We start from the raw sequence: 17293 nt of genomic DNA on the forward strand, positions 1-17293 counted from the left end.
AGTTATTAACCCATTTATGCCTAGCGACTAGAAATGATGCGGCGTCTCATTTGGGTCTGCGCTGTATGCTTAATGGAATTTCTGTAAGAACTATTCTAAATTATTGTTATCCTGCAATGAAATATTGCATCACAAACAATATTGCAAATGCCCATTTACTCACGTTCAAAGCGGAAAACTACAGTGTATTGATCGAATGCGTATACATTCCTTCTGCTTTCGGATTAGCGTGCGACAAGGCCGTTCGCAGGAATTTTGGACCGAGGGAGGGGCAATCAAGAGGGTTCGTGAGGATCTATCCATTTATGTCGGTGGTATCAGTTCTTCACTAATTGACACATAATGTGAATATAGTCTTAAATGGAATATTTTTGAATGGAGCGTGTAAAGAAAACACCATTAAACAATTTTTTAATTATACGCGTCGCGGAAGAGAATGTTTACGAATGAGTTAAATAGTCCACTATTTGCTGCGTTTTAATCACGTGTTATTTTGCGCTGCACAGGTCATAAGGTCAAGTTTGTTTATATTCACAGTTCCCAATTTATAAAGCGTTTAACGTGAGTTCACCAAAAACTACCGGTACACTATAGACAACGACAAAAATTCTTAATAATCGCTAAAACCGAATATAAAAAAAACTACTTAATATAACAAGAAATATCTTTTAAAAAGATATTTGGCGTAAATGCTGACTTTGAAATAAAGTTTGAATATTTACGTTTCTAAATAATTAAATAGAAAACAAATTCTATTGTTCTTTTATTTTACAATTTTGCATATTCACCCCATGCTTTTATTACTTTACCATCGAAATATATCGTATGCTAATATTTGATTAACACGCAGTTTTCTTTTTTCACCATCGCAATATATCGTATATTAATATATGATTAACACGCAGTATTCTTTCAACGCATTCAAATCACACTTGCAAAGCTATGGGATACCAAAGGGGTCGAAACTTTAACTTCTGCTCGAGCAGAAAAAAATGCTGCTCGAGCAGCAATTAAATGCTGCTCGACCAGCAAAATACTGCTCGACCAGCAAATTTACTGCTCGACCAGCATTTTTTCTGCTCGAGCAGAAAAATCCTGCTCGACCAGCATTTATTTTTAGATTATGGCATTAGCCAATCAGAACTCTTGTTATATTTGTCATTTGGTGCAAAACTGGTTTGTTTGGAAAAAATGGCTGCCGCCGTGATGGTGCCTTTTTCACATCTTCTGCAAGTTTATGTGACGATCTGTTTAAAGTTTAACATTGACACGCGGTAAGTGCTTTATATTTTGGCTGCAAACTAGTCGATCAAAAAATTGTTGCCATTCGCTTAATGAGAAAATCGATCATAAATGTCTAACGGCTGTTAAAACTTTTGCGAAAATCACGACGATGACTGATAAGAATTGGTCAATGGGTGGGTTCTCTGTTTCTATCGATTTACTTTCTTAATGATGTTTAATTATTGCTTCCGACACAGGTGCCGATTGCCTGTGATTGTGCCTTTCTGGTTAACATTGTTTACGTTTCTCGTTCTCCCCATATATGTATATCTGCTGTCCTAACTTTTACAATTATCCAAAATATCATGTCTGTTAACCAGTTCTCAGTGCCCCAGATAAGCTGCGTATCTGCGTCTTTCACCCTATTAAAATATTTAAAAATGCAAAGAAAAACAATATCATGAGTATTGAAAAGGCAACCAATTTGACTTTTACGCAAATTCATCAAATTAACGATACAAAACTTCGATTAAAAATGCTATGCTCATTTTAGGTATTTTCTCTTTGGAATTATTATCATAACGCGGTGACGCTTACACTCAGTAAGCTTAGCAAACGGTCATAGTTATTCAAACGCTATGCGTTTTCAATCTGACCTAATTCGTCGCTCATTGTGCATGTATTTGTAAAGCGTCTGTAGTTTCAGTTTCTATTACGATGCGAAATAAAAATAGCTAAGAGAGGTCGAAAGACGTCCGAGATTGTTGCGCCAAAATATCAGCCGATCGCAAACTTTTTCGAATCAAGAAAGCAAGAGCCAATAAGTGCCGAATCATTCGTGTTATCGATTTTGTTAGAAACTGTGCATACAGCATTTGAGTTGACATCCAAAAAACATGATGGAAAGTCTGTGACTTAACAAATCTGTCAAAAGTATAAAAAGGCATGTCATTGGTTAGAAATTCTCGACATTTTTTAAAGTTTATATCATGGACAGTTTCAAGGATAAAAGATGTTACAAAACATCAGTTTATTAAAATGTATGATGATAGTTTACAGTTCTATTGAATCAATACAAGAGTGCAGCGTCAACGGAAGTAAATCAGCAATTATTTAAAGGTATGCATTTTTATTACTCATTTCACTCTATATGAAGAATGGAATCACCCTATTTTTTAAAATCAATGGTTGAAAACCCAATTTTCCCAAATAATTATCTGGGGCACTGAGTTCTCGAGGACTTTTCTCAATTTCAATGTAAATTATTTTTCACCGAGGCCTATTAGCTTGTTCAAAGCTAACAACAGGTAAAATGTGAGTTGTGTCTGAATTACAAGTTGTTTAATTTTTCATATTGAAATGTTTACAATTTACTATTTATTGAATAACTTGGCAGTGCATAATTAAGTTCTGGGATGTTATTTTCAGCTCTGAACTGCGAAAAAAATGCATAATAATTACATTGGTGGCACTATACTGTAATGAGTTACCTTTCATCTGTCCTTCCATTATAATGTCCCTAAAGCAGACTTCCCAAACTCTGCAGAAAGAGATTAGGCATTGTATTACACACTCATTTTAACCATGGCATGCTATTGTACAACATGTCTTGACGGAAATAATTTCGCTAAAAAATATTTGCAGGAAATAATTTTTCCATGGCGAATCGTTTGTATCTTTTTATCTTTATTCTGAAATGCCCCTCTTAAGAATAATGTCATGTATAGCTGGTTTAGAATTAAGGATGATGATATGTCCTAACAGGATTTTGTCATGTCATTTACTGTACTTTTTAACCTACATGTTTTTGAATATTCAGTCCCCATGTAACTACGCCCATATGTTGTGGACATTTTCATACAAGAATACAAACAGGAATATGTATTGGAGTTTGCTGTTTAAATTTACAGTCAATCGGAGGGTAACAGGTTTGTTTTTAACCAGAAGTGAGGAACTAAACGCAATTTGCAGGGAAAAAAATATCTCTTTATACCACTTAAGTATATTTGCATCACAGGAGCTCTGGTGTCGTGAGGTTGAGGAAACTAGTGTTGAATCTAAAACATTTAGCATCATGGACTCAAAAGTGAGAAGCCAAGTCAGACACCGCAAAATGTAAAATAATCTGTCAGATGTTTGGTCTGACAGGCTACGAAATTCTGTCAGACTGAAGGATAATTTCTGGATTCCACTTATTAGCATACCTGATAATAGCATATTTCTGTAATTAGCATATAGCAGTGCTCCAGATAACATGTGTAAAGGCGTAAAAACAAATAAAATTTCTTAAATAACGATTTAGATTTAAAATCTTTGCATAAAGTTACGCATTGAAAAAATAAAACACGAATTCGACATTTTCGAACGTGCGTAAAACTTCCAGTAGCAAATTATATATGGTAAACATTTCATCCCGGTTCTGACAAGTCAAGGCGCTCAATTAAAACTACAGCTTTAAGTCAACGTCTCTTTGCTGTTAGGAAGGGCCACACTTAAGAACGGTCAAAAGGCCAAACAGTCTCGATTCTGTTCTCCTGGTATTACAGGCGAGTCATTACTGTTTATTGTACCTTTTTAATTACACTTATCGTAATTTTTATTCACAAGTAATAAACAATATACCTATTCAAAATGTCATTAAAATTAAATGTTAAATATATATTTTTGATATGACTTTAACGGCGCCCAAAATGCCATTATGACCTAAGCCGAATTGACAGTTACTGTTTTAAATAAAAATCAAAATGGCCAACCAAAGCGGTGTATCGAAGCGTGGAAGGCAAAAAAAGCAAGATGAGCAAGATAGATGTGGGGTCTTTTGAGCCAGAAAATCTGTCCGATTATGGGAAAGCAAGAAACAGAAAAGAAAGCCAGGCTTTTCCAAGACTATAAACCAAAATGTTGGATTGTTGATGTGTCAAAAACAATGCATAAAAATTATTTGGTAATATAGTGTTAAGAATTAATTTTATAAATAGGGGGTAAAATAAGAATTAATTTTTGAAATAGGGAGTAAATAAGAATTTGACCAAATTTTTATCTGGAGCTCTGATATAGAATGTCGAAGCACAGATTAATTCTTAAATTTTAATGTATTTTTCTTCTATTAATAGCATAATTTTTAACCCCAATATTCAGAATTCACTTAAAGTCTTTATAGCATAGAACATTCTCAGAATGCCAAGAAAATATGCTTTAAATCTGCAAAAATATGCTCAAATGCAAATACCTTAGAATACAATTCCATTTGATAAATAGTTATCTTAAACATCAATCATATACAATGTTGAATTTAAATTTCACTTTGACGATCAATTATTAACAGATTTGACTTATTGTATGCCCCCAGTTGCTATATTTATGCTAAAATGTGTGTTCCTGTTAATAGCATATTCCTGTTATTAGCATAATTTTTGCTGACATGGTATGCTAAGAACAGGAATCCACTGTAGCAACATATTAATCAAGAATTATGGTTTGAATCCGTGAACTATTATTTTTATGGTGAAAGAAAATCTCCATGGCGCGTTTTCAAAAATTCCTAATCAAGCTTGGTAAAAGAACACACAGAATAGCAAATTTATTACAGCGCTAACTTCCGGGTAAAAATGATTGATTTTTTTTATATTCCTTAAAGACAAGTGCCGCATCATATCCTATGGGTGCTTTAAAAAATAATGAAGCCTAAATAAAACATGCATTTATTTTCTTACCATTACAGGGGTTTTTATCTGATTTTGGGGAAAGGGCCTGGCCTTTTTTTAGGGGAAAAAAATCGCGCGAAACGCCAGATTTTTTGGGGAAAAATCACACGAAACGCCGGATTTTGGGCAAAATAAGGAAAGTCTTAAATAATCAATAAAGCATATTTTACTTTTTTTAAAACAAATTCAAGGAAACAGAAAATTTAATTATGCAATATTTTTCTTTTTTCTACACTGGATCAGATTAACTTATATATTGAAAGGTTAAAAAAAAAAATAATTTTTTTTTGGAGGGGAAAATGAAATCTAGGGGAAAATTTACCAGCTGAGGGGAACAAAAAATCGGAGGGGAAAGGGCCGATGATCGGCGGGTCACAAAGAAGGGGAAAAAACCCTGCATTAAGCATGTTTTGAGTTCTTTTTCTATCTTACAGAAGTGTTTTCCATGTGATTAACTTAAATGTGAAAATTCTTCTCAATAACTTGCTTCATTTACAAAATATATTGAAAAATATCCTTAAAAGTGTACTGGTTTTGCGTGACATTTTATGTAAAAGGCAATTTTCAATTCTATACTTCAATAAAACTTTCAGAAATATTAGGTATTGCCATCATTAAATGAATATAAAAATGCATATGCTTTAAGAAAAATAAAACAATGCTTCTAACTTAGGTTGATATCTCTTGTAGCAAGTGTTCAAAGCAATGATGTTTTTGTCAATTTTGTGCCACAATTTTCAACTCTCTTCACGTATATTAAGAGGTGGCATCATAAAGTGCTTCAATATTTATAGGCAAAAAGTGTCCCAAGTGTACATTTTGCAAGAAAGTTATTTTAAATTTTTCATAAGATAGAATTTTCAATGTTTTACATCATTTTCTTCAAACCATTAATGTTTATCACTAGATGTACTGAAAATTTGATGCCAAAACCTTGTGAACTTTTTTTGCAAGACAAATATCGCATTGTCCCAAGTGTACGAAATTTTTATCACGTTTGATAAACAGGTGATAGCTTTTAAAAAATAAACAAAGGCACCAATTTTCTGGAAAGAAGTACACAGAAGGGTGTAATCTCCAACAGAAAAAGGTGGTTTCTTCACTCTGGGGGTGAACTACTCTTATTATATGGGTATGTCTCCATATTTTGTCTTCAGAAGAAAAATATAAGCATATAAATGATAATGTGTGGGAACTTGGGAAGTATATTTGACTTTACCATAACATTATTACAAAAATGCATTTCCTCTTCTCAAATTAATGTCAATTTTAATCAAAATGTTTCTCCAATAATCTTCAATGTTAGCCTGAAGTTGGTTAACAAATGTTGTAAATGTACACTTGGGACACAAAATAAATGTTTTTCTTATAAACCTCCAGAAAGTGAAAACAAACTTACATTATAGCAGAATTAATGATTAAATTTCGATTTAATAAAGCATTCAAAAGCAACTGAAAAAAAAGCCAAAATAAAAGTTGAACATGGTCAAATGTCAAATATGATTGATGACAAAGTCTTTCAGACACTTATAATTAAACCACGCAGACTGTCACCCTTGTGGTACAATTCCTACACATCTAAACTAAAAACCATGTTAAAACCTTCGATAAACAAAGGTACAGCACTTATTATTATTTCATTCATTTTTAATGACACATTACCTAAATATATAGAGGATATATTGTATTACAGAGGAAGGTCAAGTAAGAGGACATCGTGTTTAATGTATAAAGTTTAAAAAGAACAAGGTCTAATTTATAAAGAACAAGGTCCAATATATAGAGAATATAATGTTTAATATATAGAGAGCAAGGTCTAAATATAGAACAGTGAATTATATGTGTGTTGTTATGAGAAAACTGGGCTTAATTCATCTGCGGAAAGTCTAGTCCCTGATTAGCCTGTGCAGATTGCACAGGCTAATCAGGGACGAGACTTTCCGCGTTTACAGTATTTTTAGTTTGAAGGAAGTCCCTTCTTACCGAAAATCAAGTTTAAGCGGAAAGTGTCGTCCCTGATAAGCCGGTGCGGACTGCACAGGCTAATCTGGGACGACACTTTACGCACATGAATTTAGCCCAGTTTTATCAGAACAAGACACATATTATAGAAAACGAGGTCAAATATTATAAAAAAATATAAACATGTATCATAAAAAAGAAACTTCACATATATTTGAAAGCCATCCTATATTTTGATAAATCTGAGTTTTTACTTTAAGATACACTGCTTTGAGGCCAGGAAAAAAACTTTTAAGAGTATAGTTTGGAAAAATATGTGTTAAAAAACATGAAAATTTCAATTTTTTCCATATTTTTTTTTAAAACACTTCTGATTTTGTATTTAAATTTTTCTTAAGAACATACTGCATGTTGACAAAACACACAAAATATTGATAACATGTTTTAATGGGTTTTTATTAAGTGCAAAAGACATGTACATTAATAAAAAAAAATTCAAAACATTTGGTTAACATCTTTATTTGTGAAAAAGTGATCACATCTGACAGAGCGGCCCTACTCATTTATAAAACTTGAACCCTTTCCCTATGCAATACAAACAAAACTGTTGCCATAACTTAACATCTAAAATTTGAGAAAAGTTTTCATTTAGGCTTCATCATCCCCACGCTTTTCGGAGAAAAAGTGGGGATATTGTGGTTATCTCTGTTGTCCGTCCGTCCTGGCCACTTTCTCCTCCTACACTTTAAGCACTAGAACCTTGAAACTTACACACATGGTAGCTATGAGCATCTGTGCGACCCTGCACTATTTGGAATTTTGATCTGACCCCAAGGTCAAAAGTTATGTGGGTTGAGGTGGAGCCGGGTCAGAGATTTTTACTCATTTTTATGCCCCCGGATCGAAAGAAAGGGGGTATATTGTTTTTGGCCTGTCTGTCATTGTGTGTGTGTGTGTGTGTGTGTGTCCCAAAACTTTAACCTTGGTCATAACTTTTGCAATATTCAAGATAGCAACTTGATATTTGGCATGCATGTGTATCTCATGGAGCTGCACATTTTGAGTGCACCATACTACACTGAATGTCTTCAAATTGATACTGAACCTCTCTTATGGCAATACGGATAATCTCAACTATGCATGGCCCCATTACCAACCCTGGGGTGCCCCGCCCACATTGGCCACGCACACATAGACCACGCCCACCCAAAATTGCCTTTTACTATAATTTCTTCATTTCTACACCGATTCACTTCAAATTGATACTGAACCTCTCTTATGACATTATGGTTAATCTCAACTATGCATGGCCCCATTACCAACCCTGGGGCGCCCCGCCCACATAGGCCACGCCCACCCAAAATTGCCTTTTACTATAATTTCTTCATTTCTACAACGATTCACATCTAATTGATACCGAACTTCTCTTCAATGCGTTCAATTTCAACTATGCATAGCCCCATTACCAACCCTGGGGCACCCCTGGGTCAAACATGCGGCGTGGGGATACACGTCGGCCTCTGACGCGCCATTTCTAGTTTAATATTTTTGAAATCACCCATTTTTGTGTAAAGTTTGGAGAAAAATCAAGAAAAACATATTTTAACAATGAAATACATTTAAGTTGTATGATGATATTTTCATGTATTTCGACGTTTCCAATGTTCAGATAAATACCCTATTTGTACCCATTGAAAACCTTTAAAACTTTAATTTTGAATTGTTATTTTGTGTTGGGCTTGAAGAAAAAAGATTGATCTGTATGCAAATGTTTACATTATATCTCACAATCATAACAATTTCCAATTTATCGACAGTGGTGACCGGGTTTTATCATTATTATATGATTATTAGTGCTTGTGATCATATTTCAGATGCCCAGGGGCCTTTATGGTTGGGTAAGGGAGGGGTGCTCCCTCCCTTCCTGAATTGATTTTTAGCTCCACTGGCCAAAGGCCAGTGGAGTTTATGTCATGGTCCTGTGTCCGTCATGCGTGCGCCCGTCCGTGCCTGCGTGCGTCCGTCAGTTTATTAACTTTTCCTTTAAACATCTTCTTCTCCTAAACTACTGGTCCAATTCTGATGAAATTTCTCAGTAATGTTCCTTGGGTGAACCTCTTTTAAATTTGTTCAAATTATGCGCCTGGGGTCAAATTTGACCCTGCTCTGGGGTTACAAAATTGAACATATGCTTATATAAGGCCTATTTTGTGAAATCTTTCAAAATCTTCGCATCCATAACCATTTGGCATAGGGCTATCAAATTTGGTATGTAGAGACATCTAATAGTCCTCTACCAAATTTGTTTAAATTATGCCCCTGGGTTCAAATTTGAAACTGCCCCGGGGGTCACAAAATTTAACATATGCTAATATAGGGTCTATTTTGTGAAAACTTTACAACTCTTTTTGTCCATAACCATTGGGCCTAGGGCTACCAAATTTGGAAGATAGTGACATCTTATAGTCCTCTACCAAGTTTGCTCAAATAATGTCCCTGGGGTCAAGTTTGACCCTGCCCCGAGGGTCACAAAATTGAACATATGCTTGTATGAGGCCTATTTTGTGAAAACTTAAAAAATCTACTTGTCCATAACTGTATGGCATAGTGCTACCAAATTTGGTATGTATTGACATGTATTAATTCTCTTCTTAGTTTGTTCAAACTATGCCCCTGGGGTCAAATTTGAAACTGCCCCGGGGGTCACAAAATTGAACATATGCTTATAAATGGCTAATTTAGGGTAAACTTTAAAAATCATTCTTGTCCATAACCATTGGGCCTAGGGCTACCAAATTTGGTATGAAGTGACATCTTATAGTCCTCTACCAAGTTTGTTCAAATTATGCCTCTGGGGTCAACTTTGACCCTGCCCCGGGGGGAGGGGGGTCACAAAATTGAATAAACGCTTATAAGCGCCTATTTTGTGAAAATTTTAAAAATCTTCTAGTTGAAAACCATTCGGACTATGGCTACCAAATTTGGTTTGCAGTAACATCTTATTGTCCTCTACCAAGTTTGTTCAAATTATGCCCTTTGGGTCAAATTTGACCCTGACCCGCGGGTCACAAAATTGAACATTATATACACTTCTTTCTTGCTTATTTTGTGAAAACTTTTAAAATATTCTTGTCCTTAACTCTCGGATCTAGGGCTACCACATTTTGTATGTAGTGAGATATAGTAGTTCTCTATGTGTCCAATAATTATGTTGATGAAGGTGGCAGTGGTAATGACTTGATATGTCTGTGAGATATGAATGCCAAAGTCTTCGATTTACATAACATGAATTTTTATGTAAAAGTGGTGGTTCTTCATAATTCTACATGTTCTTTGTAAATGATGACCTCTACAAAGTTGTTCCAGGAGTACCATATTGCCTGACAATCTTTTGTTTTATTGTTAACTTAAACTGTACTTGATTCTAGCATGCCACTATACTTCTTTGAAGTAATTTGAGCAAAGTTCTCACTGTTTAGTAATGTATACATTGTTTAAGGTACATTTTAATTTCACATTTTGTAGGTGGACTTCAATATGTATGATCTACTTATGCTGCCACAATGTAAAGGCAACAATCACTGGGTTTTGCTGGTTGCAAGTGTTATGTCCAGGACTGTAAACCATTTACGACTCATTGGGTGGTAACAACAAGGCCTTGTTCGATTTGTTCTGGTAAGGTTCAAAGCTGAAATTCATTTTTTGTCTTACCTGCTTGATATAGCAGTCACAGTAGCAGTTGGTGTATGTGCATTTATGTGTGTCTCTGAGCTTATCCAAACTGTGATTCGATAATTGAATATGCAATTTTTAATATACACTTCAACACCGTTATTTCGAAGTCGTCGGGACCGTTAAAAAAACTTCGGATTAACGATAATTCGAAATAAACATTTGACAGAAGACTTTTCTGATTCTGTAAAAATAAAACGTTGTGGAATTCGCATGGTTTTGTTACACGCTTACTTAAAAGCGTAAACTAGTCAGATAGCAAATAGATTTCCACTTGTAACAAACGGAGGAATAAAACGATTCTTTTTCTTGTTTTTATATTTGTCTTATTACAGAACATATAAAATATAAAGAATAGCACAAATTATCAGACATACATACATATGAATACATTTTCGGAAATTAAACATTTTTTTTTAACTAATACGCGATGTATCTCTGAACAACGGCGTTCGCGCAGACGACAAAGGTGTAATGATCGGCTTTTTAACGCGCCACGACAAAGGTGTGAATTTACGCACCTTATTTTGCAGTTTTGACTTCGGATTAAAGATTGATAATTAGGTGCGAATTATAGTGTTGGGACCGACTGAATCACTTCGAATTAACGATTTCTTCGGTTTAAACGAAGTTCGGATTAACAATGAAATTTTACATTAAACAAAGGAGAACCAAATCGGGACCTGAAAATTACTTCGAAATAACGGTGACTTCGGATTATCGGTGTTCGAAATAACGGTGTTGAAGTGTAGCTTACCACATATGTTCTCCATGTAGAGAAGCTGCAGAGCATGCGTTAACAAGAGATCAAAGGTCACATTTAGGGAGCTTTTTGGCCAGTTCCAGTTATCATTCATCAGGCAATATAGCAAACAAGATATTCAAAAAACTTTGTAAATCTTATTTGTTTTCTATATTTGGATTTTTATCTTAAATATTAACTTGTAATGAGCACCAACACTTAAAAATGATATAAATATATATAAATTTAAGCTTGCTTTCTTAGTTCATTCTTATTTATTATTGTGTCCTATCTCTCACACTTATGTGTTTCAAATAATGTGTTAATAGATTCACATATATATATATGTTTGAAAACTGATTACCAAAACAATTTGGTATAGATAAAGTACCGCTTAAGTATATAGGCACATGATTTTTGTTGATTTTTACCAACAAAATATTTGTTGCAGCCAGTTCATGTGTCAACGAGGGCAAATTGTGAAAGATGGCTTGGAAAAAATCAGTTCAGAGTTAAAAGCGCCACCTTGCAACAAACAGCGCCACGGAAACAGCTGTGGAGTGTTTGCATTGATGGTAATAAATAAGCTTTATATTTCTATATAGGTGTCACTTTGTCGTACTGTCGGTCGGTCTGTCTCGAAATTTCATCCGATCTTCACCAAACTTGGTCACAAGTTGTATCTTGATGATGTTTAGGCCAAGTTTGAATATGGGTCATGCTGGGTCAAAAACTAGGTCACGGGGTCACTTAGTGTGTTTTAAACCGAAAGTTTGTCCGGACCATAACTATGTCATTTATCGTTAGATTTTAAAATAACTTGGTACATTGTTCACCATCATGGAACGGTGTGTTGCGTGAAAAAAGTACGTCGATATCCCAAGATCAAGGTCACACTTGGAGTTCAAGGGTCAAATGCTTGTCCGGGCCATAACTTTATCATTTATTGTGAGATTTTAAAATCATTTAGCAAATTTGTTCACCATCATGGGGCGGTGTGTCGCGCGAAAGAATAACTTCAATATCTCGAAGGTCAAGGTCACACTTTGAGTTCAAAGATTAAAAATGGCCATAAATGAGCTTGTCTGGGCAATAACTATGTCATTCATAGTGAGATTTTAAAATCATTTGGCACATTTGTTCACCATCATTGGACGGTGTGGTCGCGCGAAAGAATTACGTCGATAACTCCAAGTTCAAGGTCACACTTTGAGTTCAGAGGTAGAAAAAGGCCATGTTGATAACTCCAAGGTCTTGGTCACACTTGGAGTTCAAAAGTAAAAAAAAATGGCCATACATTTGGACTGCATGTCATGCTAAAGAATTCAAGAGTTCAAAGGTCAAAATGGCCATAAATGATAATGGCATTATCATTCTTAAAAATAGCCATAAATTTGATTCTCTTGTTTTGTGAAGACAGCATGCAAAAATAGTCTGTGTCAATTCGGGCCGTGGGGGTATTTGTCACGTCTGTGACAAAGCTCTAGTTTGCTTAGTAAAGATCTGCATTAACTTTTATTCAACAAAATAATGGGAGAATGTAGAATATAATCATCGTACCTTTCTGTTGGTGCATTGGTTTTTAGAGCCTTGCATTTTCTTTTAATTTATAAAGGACATGATATTTCATATGTAATTCATAACCTGAGGATCAAAACTGTGTTATAGAGTCTTTTGTCAAATAACCCTGAAAAAAGGTTAAACAAGAAGATTACTCATATTTTAATTTATTAATGTGTCATATAATGAAAAAAAGCATTCTCTTTGCTCCATATATTGTTTTGTATGAAAAGTTGTTTTTCAGTGTCTTAATGTGATTGTATATTTATGATGCATAAAACATGAATACTTTTCACTGTCAAACTATCGTTCTTTGCAATTTATATTTTCAGAAAAATAGTATTTTTTGTGAACACTTAATCTAGTGAATATATATGCTTTCTTATTGCAAACAACTGTTGTTGTTTTTATGCCCCCCTTCGAAGAAGAGGGGGTATATTGCTTTGCTCATGTCGGTCGGTCCTGTCGGTCCGTCCACCAGGTGGTTGTCAGACGATAACTCAAGAACGCTTGGGCCTAGGATCATGAAACTTCATAGGTAGATTGATCATGACTCGCAGATGACCCTTATTGATTTTGAGGTCACTTGGTCAAAGGTGAAGGTCACAGCGACCAGAAATAGTAAAATGGTTTTTGAATGATAACTCAAGAACGCATACGCCTAGGATCATGAAACTTCATGGGTAGATTGATCATGACTTGCAGATGACCCTAATTGATTTTAGGTCACTAGGTCAAAGGTCCAGGTCACGGTGACCCGAAATAGTAAAATGGTTTCCGGATGATAACTCAAGAACGCATACGCCTAGGATCATGAAACTTCATGGGTAGATTGATCATGACTCGCAGATGACCCCTATTGATTTTGAGGTCACTAGGTCAAAGGTCAAGGTCACAGTGATTCAAAATAGTAAAATGGTTTTCGGATGATAACTCAAGAACGCATACACCTAGGATCATGAAACTTCATAGGTAGATTGATCATGACTTGCAGATGACCCCTATTGATTTTGAGGTCACAAGGTCAAAGGTCAAGGTCACAGTGACCCGAAATAGTAAAATGATTTTCAGATGATAACTCAAGAATGCTTTTGCCTAGGATCATGACACTTCATAGGTACATTGATCGTGACCCGCAGATGACCCCTATTGATTTTCAGGTCACTATTTTAACACAAGTATGAAATGGACTTTTACTTTATTTCCAGACTGCCAAATGTTTGGTCATTAAAAAAGCATCCCACAATGTTGCGACAAGGCCTATGATTCAGTTTATCGAGACTAGTCGTGAGAAGCAGACTTCTGATTCCTGGAGTGCGGCAAAACATATCTGTGCGACTCGATCACTCCACTGTAAAGACCCGCACGGCATTAAAATGGATATTATCAATATGTGTTGTTGCTCGAAAATATGTTTGTGTAGCAGGAAGTGCTTGGGGCTCGATTAATCTGAGAACTCAACAAAATATTAATAAAATCCTTCTGTGCCTTTTAGTTCTGAAAACAGAAGTAGCCAGTTGGTATTACCACATCTCCTAAACAAGTAACAGCACGATAAAACTTATAAACCTAGATATTTATTTATGTAGTGGTGTATTTTCAATGAGTGCCTTATGATTCCAAAAACAATTGACTTAAAATAAATAATCCGATGGCGTAAATGACTTATCATTTCATGTTCATGAACCGGCTTAAAATACTTTGTAGACTTATCTGCTAGGCGGTGAGGACTTTTAGACCACCTGATAAACTTCAACTTATTTGCCCTAGTTCAGTAACCGACTAAACATATGCTAACATTATACTGATGACTGATGAGTCTGTTGTGTCTTATATTCTCATTGCTACTTAAAATATTTAGTCTATTTCAACGTTTAGACTAATAATAAGCAAATTCGTTAAATTGATATCCCGCCAAATAAATTTTGATTATTGATGGGTGCAGAACTAACAGAAAAGTTTATTTGAAGGGTTGTACCCTTATCTCACTTATTTTATAGTAACAACATAAAAAAACAATTGGCAATAACTCTTATTTAAGAAAGTGTAGGGTTATAGATTTTGTGCATGACACCTCTCCTCATTGATATCTTAACGTCCATTAAATTTCATCTTTAAATCGTGTATAGTATCTGTGATATATCCTGTAAAGTAACATCAGACATGTACATATGTACTAGGGTTATGTTTCTTGTGCATGGCACTTATTCTCATTGACAATTATACACCCATGAAATTTCATGTTGAAATCTTGTATTTATAGTTTCTGAGATAAAGCCCTGAAAAGTTACATCATACAAAAACAACAAGGGCAATAACTCTTATTTAAGAAAGTGAAGGGTTGTGGTTCTTATGCATGGTTCTATAAATGAGATATAGCCCTGAAAAGTTACATCATAAAATAACAATAACAAGAAAGGGCAATAACCGTTATGTAAGAAAGTATACGGTTATGGTTCTCGTGCATTGATAATTATACACCCATGAAGTTTCATGTTAAAATCTTGTATAGTATCTGAGATATAGCCCTAGTTACATCATAGAAAAACAACATAGCGCAATAACTCTTATTTCAGAAAGCGACGGGTTATGGTTCTTGTACATGGCACCTCTCCTCAGCTATATTTATACACCCATAAAGTTTCATGTTGAATACTTATATTGAGTTTCTGAGATAGAGCACTGACAAGTTTGAGTGACTGCACTGACAGACAGACCAACGGTACGTTTAAGTATATTTAGCGTACCCGGGTACATTAAAGTATACTTAAGAGTACACGGGGTACTTTAAAGCATTACCCGAGCTGAAGCGACAATTGCCAATCAAGCTTATTGACATATTAAATAAATGATGATAGTGGTAACTATGATTGTATGAAATATAATAAAATAGTTTTCCTGAATTGAGTGTACATGTGAATTAGCTAAAATAATGATAAAAACACCGATTGGATTATATATTTCTGGAACTGATTTGGTTCATAATAAGTTTTTAACTTTTTAAGCTAAATAATATATATATTTATATAATCTGAAATATTTTCTTCAATCAATGTGATATCTTTGTATTAAATAAGTGCAACACTCATGACTGTAAATTAGGCATTACTATATTTCTTTTAAACGCATGTACATCATCGATATATATAACATTTAAAACGAAAATCGTTTTAAAATTCAAATGTTTGCATTGTGTTAGAACTACTGTTTCGATATCTTGTTGTGAATAATGTGTTAAGGTTCAACGTCCGAAAAAAGATGTCCGAAAATAACTGCAAGCTGTAAAAACGCGAAATTAAGTTGAATTGAAACAACAATGCGTTAAATATTATTTTCATCATCAATCTGACATTTTTCACGGCGACTGATCGGAGCAATATCACGGAGGTACTGTGAAATCGTCAGATCTCACGATCTGACAATATTGACGCTACACCGGTCTATTTCGTTTCCGTAGAGATAGCTAATGTCGTCCGTTTGTAAGCTCAAATTTGATTGGCCGACGGGTTCAATGGTTTATTCTAAAAATAATGCTGCTCGAGCAGCATATTGCTGCTCGAGCAGGAATTTTGCTGCTCGAGCAGCATTTAAATGCTGCTCGACCAGTAAATTGCTGCTCGAGCAGCAATATGCTGCTCGAGCAGCATTTAAATGCTGCTCGAGCTGCATTTTTTTCTGCTCGAGCAGAAGTTAAAGTTTCGACCCCTTTGGTGCGCCATACAAAGCCGCGTCAATGCGAAATGGTTCTTATGGCGTTGTCTATGGGATACCAAGGGGTCGAAACTTTAAACTTCTGCTCGAGCAGGAAAAAATGCTGCTTGAGCAGCATTTAAAAAATGCTGCTCGCCACATGCTGCTCGAGCAGCAAATTTAACTGCTCGACCACATTTTTTTTTTCTGTCGAGCAGAAAAAATCCCTGCTCGACCAGCATTTTTTTAGATTATGGCATTAGCCAATCAGAGCTCTTGTTATATTTGCCACATGGTGCGAACTGGTTTGTTTTGAAAAATGGCTGCCACCTTATGGTGCCTTTTTCACATCTTCTGCAAGTTTTATGTGACGACCTGTTTAAGTTTAAACAGTGACACGCGGTAAGTGCTTTATATTTTGTCTGCAAACTAGTCGATCAAAAATTGTTGCCATTCGCTTAATAAGAAAAATCGACCATAAATGTCTAACGGCTGTTAAAACTTTTGCGAAATCACGACGACGATTAACTGATAGAATTGCCTCAATGGGTGCGCAAGTGTAGGTTCTCTGTGTCTATCGATTTACTTTCTTAATGATTCTTAATAATTGTTGCTTCGACACAGGTGCCGATTGCCTGTGATTGTGCCTTTCTGGTTAACATTGTTTACGTTTCTCGTT

At 35.0% G+C, this 17293-nt stretch overlaps 1 protein-coding gene across 2 annotated transcripts in view; it reads left to right on the forward strand.

The window, feature by feature from the left end:
- The first annotated feature begins 1158 nt into the window (after positions 1-1158).
- Positions 1159-17293, forward strand: part of LOC127870187 (uncharacterized) — a 26266-nt gene continuing 10131 nt past the window's right edge. The window contains exons 1-2 of one of the 2 annotated variants that reach the window (XR_008044694.1): positions 1218-1274; positions 2206-2343. The gene's annotated coding sequence lies outside the window, so the exon portion shown is untranslated. Of the gene's footprint in view, positions 1275-2205; positions 2344-17293 lie in introns of both variants that reach the window. The other variant, XR_008044693.1, reaches the window with a different exon arrangement.

The sequence above is a fragment of the Dreissena polymorpha genome, chromosome 1, assembly GCF_020536995.1.
Source record: "Dreissena polymorpha isolate Duluth1 chromosome 1, UMN_Dpol_1.0, whole genome shotgun sequence".
Classification (NCBI taxonomy): domain Eukaryota; kingdom Metazoa; phylum Mollusca; class Bivalvia; order Myida; family Dreissenidae; genus Dreissena; species Dreissena polymorpha.